This window comes from Tupaia chinensis, unplaced genomic scaffold (assembly GCF_000334495.1).
Source record: "Tupaia chinensis unplaced genomic scaffold, TupChi_1.0 Scaffold000362_1, whole genome shotgun sequence".
NCBI lineage: Eukaryota > Metazoa > Chordata > Mammalia > Scandentia > Tupaiidae > Tupaia > Tupaia belangeri.
Window position 1 is genome coordinate 6,522,999 of NW_006159859.1, and position 7,992 is coordinate 6,530,990.

Below are 7,992 nucleotides of genomic sequence, written 5' to 3' on the forward strand. Positions count from 1 at the left end.
GGCGTGGGAAGAGCATAACAGCTGGACCTCCACTAACAACTCTACTCTGTTCACTTGAACCCCATCCTACAGAATGCCAGTGAAGAACTGGGGGAGATGAGGCTACCCTACTCCTAAGAACGAAGATCAAGTCAATTTCCTTTAGATCTCAAAGGGAAGGGTGCCTTATCTAAAAACTGCATTCTAATCATAAAAGAAATGTTTTCTTTTTAAGGAGCTCTTTAACACTGTTTAGCTTTGCCAGATTGGATCAAATTACCTCAGACAATTAAAATGATAAACTCCAATTAGGGTTAGGACCATAATTGCATTCCTCACATATTTTGTTATCAGTAAGTATCTGCATTTCCTTCAAAATAAAGCAGTGTGTCACTACAGATTATAGTAATCTGTCATAAGCAATAATATGAAATGGACTCATGAAGCACTTACTGTGAAAGTAATTGTTTAATAAAATGATAGCTGAATGCCAGAGTATCTCTACCCGACCCCCAAATGATCCCATTTTTACCACGAACACATTATCACCACGTTTTAAGTGGCACCCTATACTCTGTTAGAGAGAAACTTACCTGCACAGCCTCTGTCATCCAGTGTTTTCTATTTTAAAATTTATTTATTCTACATTTATTCGCTGAACATCATCACAGCAAAATGTGGTTTCCCATCCAGATACCCTGTATAGTGGCTTAATCATATATGTTATTGTCAATGAATAATTTTCCATTTCTTGTTTCATAGATAGGTATATATTCCCCCCATTTCTCACCCTCTGCCATTTCCCACACTCCTCCCATACTGTCTCTGGTATCTACAATGGCTTTCCAGTCCCCCCATTTTATTGATTCACAAAATATCTTAAACAATCTAACTACCAGAGTGTTTTCTGTATGATATCTAGTAACTAAGTGAAGAAACACAGTTAAGCTTGGTAGAACACTTATTTTCACATGCAAAATATTCTGTTCATGTATGTGTGTGTGATACTGGAGCAAGCTGGGTCTGTTTGTTTGAAATACTCTGAAATTACGTATCTATATACTCTTTTCCCTTCAGATAAAATTATCTCCAGGATGGCCTTAGATTAGAACAGAAGCAGAAGTAATGGGATAGATCTCCTCTCTGAAACTGCTGACAATGGGAGTTAATCTCCAAGCTTTCTCCCTGCGTCTCTTCATATAAACGTGCTTTGAAGTGCTTGCCATGCAGCGCACGTGGGCAGTGCTGGTCCCGCACACAGTGCGTGTCACTGAGCAATCCGTGTCCAGCACCTGCGTCCGTACAACTGAGTCCCTCAGGAAGTGTGTGTGTGACAGCTCTGGAGGGGGTGTGCAGGCCCAGGAATAGTTAGCGGCTTACTCTTCTTTTTCCAGTTTCCCAAATCCGCTGAAATGTCTCATTGCATAGCTGGAGCCAAAGCGTCTTGAAGGATGACACATGAATATGTTTCCCCTTTAAGACAACCCCGGGAAATTGAGTTTCGGAGGAAATGAGCAGTGAAAGCAAAGCACGCAGGAAGCGTGTGAGATGTCTGTGAGCACCGTGACCCCCTGAAGCACCACCCGCCCTGCCCAGAGCACCAGTGGCACACACAGAGGTTTGGTTTCTAAGGCAGGGCCCTGCCGCCGACTTCTCTGCTTTCGTTTTATTGTGATTGCAGAGCCACGTCATTTTCTGTGGAGATTTAGTCTTTATCGTTGGTGCGAGGGATGATGGTAAATGAGGCAAAACTCCAGTAAAAGCCCCAGATAATGGGTGCTGGAGAGCAGATCCTGCTTCTGAACAGCTGCCTCACTTTGCCCCATTCGGGGTCACTGGTTGGCAGCAGCTGCCTCTGGACGCGTTAGTGTGCGAGACCTGATCCTTCCCCAGCCTCTGCCCCTTGCTCCTTTTTATTCCCCTTATTTTAACCCAAAGATTGTAAACATACTATACTGAAAAGAATAAAATAATAAATACTTCATGTTGTTCTCTTGATGTAATAAATCAACATTTAGCCATAGCTTTTTTTTTTTTTTTTTTAACTATAGGGCACATGCACTATAGACAGAAAAGTGAGAAATCACCCCTGGGGTCGGGGATGGCCATGCACAGTTGTTCCTCCTTCATTCTCCTCTCAGGATCTTGGGCACACATGTGCATGTGCATGTGCATGTGCCCAGTGTAAGTTTTAAGTCGTGGGTTCTGAGACTTGAACTGTGGTCGTCTATGTGGGAGTTCAGTGACATAACCATTACACCATTTGCTGATCCTTTAACATTGTGTTTTTTTAAATTATTCTTGTTGATTGATGTTTCTTTAATTTACTTATTTTAGCTCCTGTGTAATATTCTATCATATGAATACAATAAAATTTATTTTCACATATTATTTTTCATTTATTTAATTTTATTTATTATTACTAATTTTTGAGAGGTTTTTGCTATAGGGCATGTGCACTTGCCAGACAGACAGAGAGAGACAGAGAGACAGAAAGTGAGAAATCACCCCCCAGAGGGGATGGCCATGCCACAGTCCCCTCTCCTCCATTCTGCTCTCGGGGTCTTGGGCAAACACGCACACATGCCCGGTGTGAGTTTTAAGCCACTGGGTCCGGGACACGAACCGCAGTCGACTACGTGGGAGTCCAGTGACATAGCCATTATGCTAACTGCTGGTCCCACTATTTTTAATTTGCTGAAGGGCACATGTGCTCACCGGAAAGATAGATAGAGAGAAAGTGAGAAAGCAAGTCACTAGGTCCAAGACTCAAACAGCAATCCGTCATGTGCAATCCATCCGGCACCTTAACCCCCATACCTGCTGGTCCAAGTCTATATTCTTCATAGTAAACATTAAGATGATTTTTCCCTATGATAGATCATGTTGAAGGAAGGTTTGTGCGTGACTATTTGTACAGGTGAATGAGAATTTCTCTAGGGCATGTAACTGGGATGGAATCATTTCCCTGCAGCTTTCTCAAGTTTTTGAGATAGTGCAAAATTGCTCTTCCAATAGTTGTATCTGCTTTTAGGTTCACCAAAGAGTAGGCAGACTGGCCTGAGAAGTTGTGCTCTCAAATACTTTTATTCTACTTTTTAAAAAAATGTTTTATGGAAGTACGGTACTATCACATTGTGGCTTTGATTTGCATGACTTTAATTAGTAGTGGAGATGAGTATTTTTTCCTGTTTACTAACTTTTTTTTAAAAGAGAATTTTTTCCATAGAGTGCATGTGCTTGCTGGAAAGACAAAGAGACAGAAAGCAAGAAATCACCCCTCCCCCTGGGGAGATATGGCCATACTGCAATTCATTCTCCTCACTCTCCTCTTGGGATTCTGGGCATGAATGCCTGATGTGAGTTTTAAGCCATCATGTCTGGGTCTTGAACCACATTTGACTACATGATAGTCCAGTGACAGCCATTCTGCCAACTGCTGGTCCCTATTAACTCTTTTTTTAACTGTCATCCATATCACCGATATTGCTCTTTCTGTGTGTGTTTGTGCGTGTGTGTGTGTGTGCATATGTGTGTGTATATATGTATGTATGTATGTGTGTGTATATGTGTATATACATGGTCAGAAAAGTCATGATGTATTTTTCTAAGTTGTTCTATAGTAAAATACATCATGACTTTCTGACAGCCTAATATTTCTCCCATGAATGAGAGAGCCAAGAGAGCCCCAACAGGGTCTTGACACCATGATCCACCCACACCTTCAGCCAGCCTCAGATCATGGGCTCATATATGCCCAATGTCTTCAGGAAAGTCTTTGGATGTAAACTCAGACTTCCCACATGGGTCAATATTGTAATACATTGAATTTTACCTGTGTGCTACCTTCTGGCTCACACTGATACATTTTTCTATCAAATTATTTGTCATTTTTCATTGATTTGAAAAAATTCTTTCTATTCTTTGTTTTATCCCTTAGTTCACTTTTGTCATAAGAAACATTAATTGGACATAAATATAAATTAACTTAAATAACCTAGGTAGATTTAAACCAAAATCTACTCTTTCCATTAAATGCGTCAGCATATTATCCATCTTATTTTTCAAGTTTTACTTTTGCACCCAACTTGTTTCTGACAATCATTTTTTATATTAGGCAAAAATATGAGGTGAGAGTTTATTTCCATAATCACATATTGGAAAAAAAATGATAGAACACCTCTATTGATGGAAATAACCAACTCTGCAGAAATAATAATTAATGTGGTTTATTTCTAAACACAAATGTGTGTGACCAGGCCTTAAGGAAAGGCAAGTATGCCTTTCTTGGAGCGATCAGGTATAGGGGTTCCTTTTATTTGATTTTGAGAGTGAGAGACAAGGTTTGGAATTTAGCAAAAAGAGTTCTTTCATTGGTCTGGCCCTACACAAGACGGGACATCTGGAAGTGGGAGCGTGTAGCTTATAGGTGGGTTTTACAATTTTTAGGTTGGGGATTAGAAAGGGAGGTCTGTGTTTTGGGACAGCATCAGCGAAGAATGTACTTTAAAAGAGATAAGGGGACTTGTATACCGTCACAAGACACTGTTGTAGGGACAGGATGTTGGAAGAGTGCTGTTATCAACGAGTCAAATTGTCTGTAAATGTTCGTGGGCATGACTCATCCATCACAAGGATAGTATGCCAGGGACAGGATGTAGAATGAGTCTTGTTATCAACTACACCAAAATTTGTGGGTGTGACTCACCCCAGGCCCTCTGAAAGGGATTTTGGAAATTAAAAAAAAAAAAAAAAAAAAAGCAGTCAGGCTTTTGTCCTCACCTCTGTCTTCCAAATTCAAGTGAAAATTCAGGCCTCAAAAGTAAGAAGTGTGATAAAAGTGTGACATGAAATAAGGTACAAGTTATGTGTATATATGACTTAAATTTTGTTACTGATTTAGAGTAAGCCAGTAAACTAGCTCATCTTGTGTTCAGTATCTGCTACATAATTTGCAGGGCCCAGTACAAAGTAAAAATGGAGGGCCCTTTGTTCAAAATCAAGAATTTTAAGACAGCAGCAGTAGAGCAGGATTCTGAGAACAGGATTCTATATGACTACACATGCCCCCTGAACATGACACTGGCCCTACCTACATTAATGTTTACTTATGTATTTTGTAGCCTAACTACATTCTATCTATTATCTTATGTAAGCATATGTAACATAAATAATATGTTCTTTATTGCACAATTTGCTTTCATATTTAAAAATGTGCACACAGACCAGGCGGTGGTGCAGTGGTAAAACATGATGTTCTGTGAGACAGTCCTGTATGGGAAAGTGTTGATGATAAGGAGATAGTTTGGATAGAAGTCATCCAAGTTTTCTGTGAGATAAGTAATACAAGTTCTGGAGTATACTCGCAGCGCCACATTCCTGAGAACAAGCAACAAAACATGTTTAAGTAAACAGGGATGCAAAGAGCCAGTCAGAATTGAGACTAAACTTTATGAAAAGCTAATGTAGAATAAGGACTGCTACAGGAATAAGAAGTCAGGAGCAGCAGATGGCATATCAGTTAAGTCACTGGAGTCCCATGTAGTTGATTGCAGTTTGAGCCCTGGACCCAGCGTCTTAAACTCACCTCTGTGCATGCATGCCCAAGATCCCAAAAGGAGAATGGAGGAGAAGGGATTGCAGGATTGCAGTGTGGCCATCCCCTATCGGGGGTGATTTCTTACTTTCTCTCTGTCTCTCTGGTGAGTGTATGCACCCTATAGCAAAAAAAAAAAAAAAAAAAAAAAAAAAAAAGAGGAAGCCCAGGCAGGTACACAATGCCATAAATCCTTTTTGATTACTTCCTATATGCCAAACCTCAGAAGTTGAGGCTACAGCTGGGAACAAGACAAAGAATGGATTTTTATTCAGCAGATCATATTTGTCTGTGTGATGTAGCATGTATAGTGCTAGAATATAGACAGAAAGAGTAAAAATATTCTGTGTCACTCTACATTTTTCTTCTTCCTATGAAAAGAAAAAATAGACATACAGGGGAGGCTTGATATGTCACTGAAGTACAAAACGGGCCAGGGAGGAGGTGTGATTAAACATAGAATAATTTAGAACTTGGTAATGGTCAGAAGATTTGAGCTATTGCTTAAACTCTGTAGAAAGGACTGGACTGGACTGCCAGTTCCCTTACATTCTGCTTGAAATTCAGCCTATGGAAAGCTCTTTGTAAAATTTCTCCTTGAAAATTAGAACAATAATGAGCATTAGTTGTCCACTTTATTATTTATTCTATTATTATTATTTATTGTTATTTTTAAGTTTTCTATAGGGCATGTATGCTCACCAGAGAGAGAGAGAGAGAGTGAGAGAGAAAGCAAGCAAGACACCAGGTCCAGGACTCGAACTGTGGCAGCCGTGTGGAAGTCCAATGCCTTAACCACCACCTGCTGGCCCCATCATGTTATTTCTAGATAGCTAATGATTTTTCAATTCAGATGTCTAAATTATCTTTTTAATTTTAAGCATCTTGAGTGGAACTACTTTTCGAATACTCAGCACACTAACTGCTTAAATGGAATATATACATAATGTTTATGCAGGGAATCAGAATATACTATATGAAATATGCCTTTTCTGCATAAGGATTACTTTGAGTTGATTACTTTGAGAGACAGTAGACACAGGAAACATTATAAGAACAAGTTTTGCTTGCTTGGGCAGCACATATACTAAAACTGGAACAATACAGGGATGATTAGCAGCATGGTCTCTGCACGAGGATGACATGCAAATTCATGAAGCTTCCATTTTTTTTTTTTTTTTTTAGATAGATTTTTGCTATAGGGCGTGTGCCTTCACCAGAGAAACTGAGAGAGACAGAAAGCAAGAAATCATCCCCCAAAGGGGGGGTGGGAACATGACCACACAGCAATCCCTTCTCCTCCATTCTCCTCTTAGAATCTTGGACGTGCATGCACATGTGTCTTCTGTGAGTTTTAAGCCACTGGCTCTAGGACTCGAATCATGGTCAGCTATGTGGGAGTCCAGCAATGTAACCATTATGCCATGTGCCAGTCCCTTCATTTTTTTTTTTCAATAAAAAACAAACTAAAAACAAAACAGAAATACCCTTTGGTAAAGGAAATGTGCTTCTGTAACGGAATCTCTCTTTGTAAGGGTGTTTCCGTCTCTGTACCAAGGAGAAAAGGATAACTAAATTACTAGAGACACTTACAAAATGCAAAAATATCTCAGTAATTTTAAATCATTCTTATTGTGATATAATTAAAACAATTACAAACATTTAGAATTCTCCTTTTCAATATTTTGAGCAGTAAGAATATACAGTGTAGAATTGACCAGGTTACCAGATTCAGAAAGAATGGATATTTCAATCACTTGCAGATTACTCTGTGTATTGAAATGTGCATTTAGGGGCATGGTGGTTAAGGGTACTAGATTCTCACATGACTGACCATGGTTCGAATCCTGGACCTGGTGGCTTGCTTTCTCACTTTCTTTCTCTCTGTTCCTCTCTGGTCTTATTAAAATAAATAAATTAATTAATTAAATTTAAAAAAATTCTTAAAACAAGTACATTAGTTTATATATTTTAATAGTTTGCATATAATTATGCATGAAAATAAAGTATATATAAGTAGTTTATATAAGCTTTATTTTATTGTTATAATAATGTATACTTCTATATGTTACACATTTTAAATCATAAACAACTTACATGTTAAATAGTTCACATATTTTTGTAGGTACTGTTTCTATGTTGTGTATACATATAAATATATAACTATAATATTTGAGATATGCATTATATACTATGTATTATATAGTTTATGTATTCTAATTAAATAAATTTTATATTGTGATATATACTTATAAAGAGATATTTGCTTTATGGGCCAGCCCCATAGTCCAGTGTTTAAGCACTGTACTTTGGGAGCCAGATTCCACATGGCTGACCACAGTTAGATTCCCAGAAGCTGTGGCTTGAAAACCATACTGGCCTGTGTGCATGTATGCCTACAATCCTAACAGAATGGA

At 38.7% G+C, this 7,992-nt stretch overlaps 1 non-coding gene across 1 annotated transcript; it reads left to right on the forward strand.

Moving 5' to 3' along the window:
- The first annotated feature begins 6,642 nt into the window (after window positions 1-6,642).
- LOC114008649 (U6 spliceosomal RNA) lies at window positions 6,643-6,748 on the forward strand. The gene has a single exon (XR_003550164.1). It is a non-coding gene; the product is annotated as a U6 spliceosomal RNA (small nuclear RNA).
- Window positions 6,749-7,992: the final 1,244 nt, after the last annotated feature.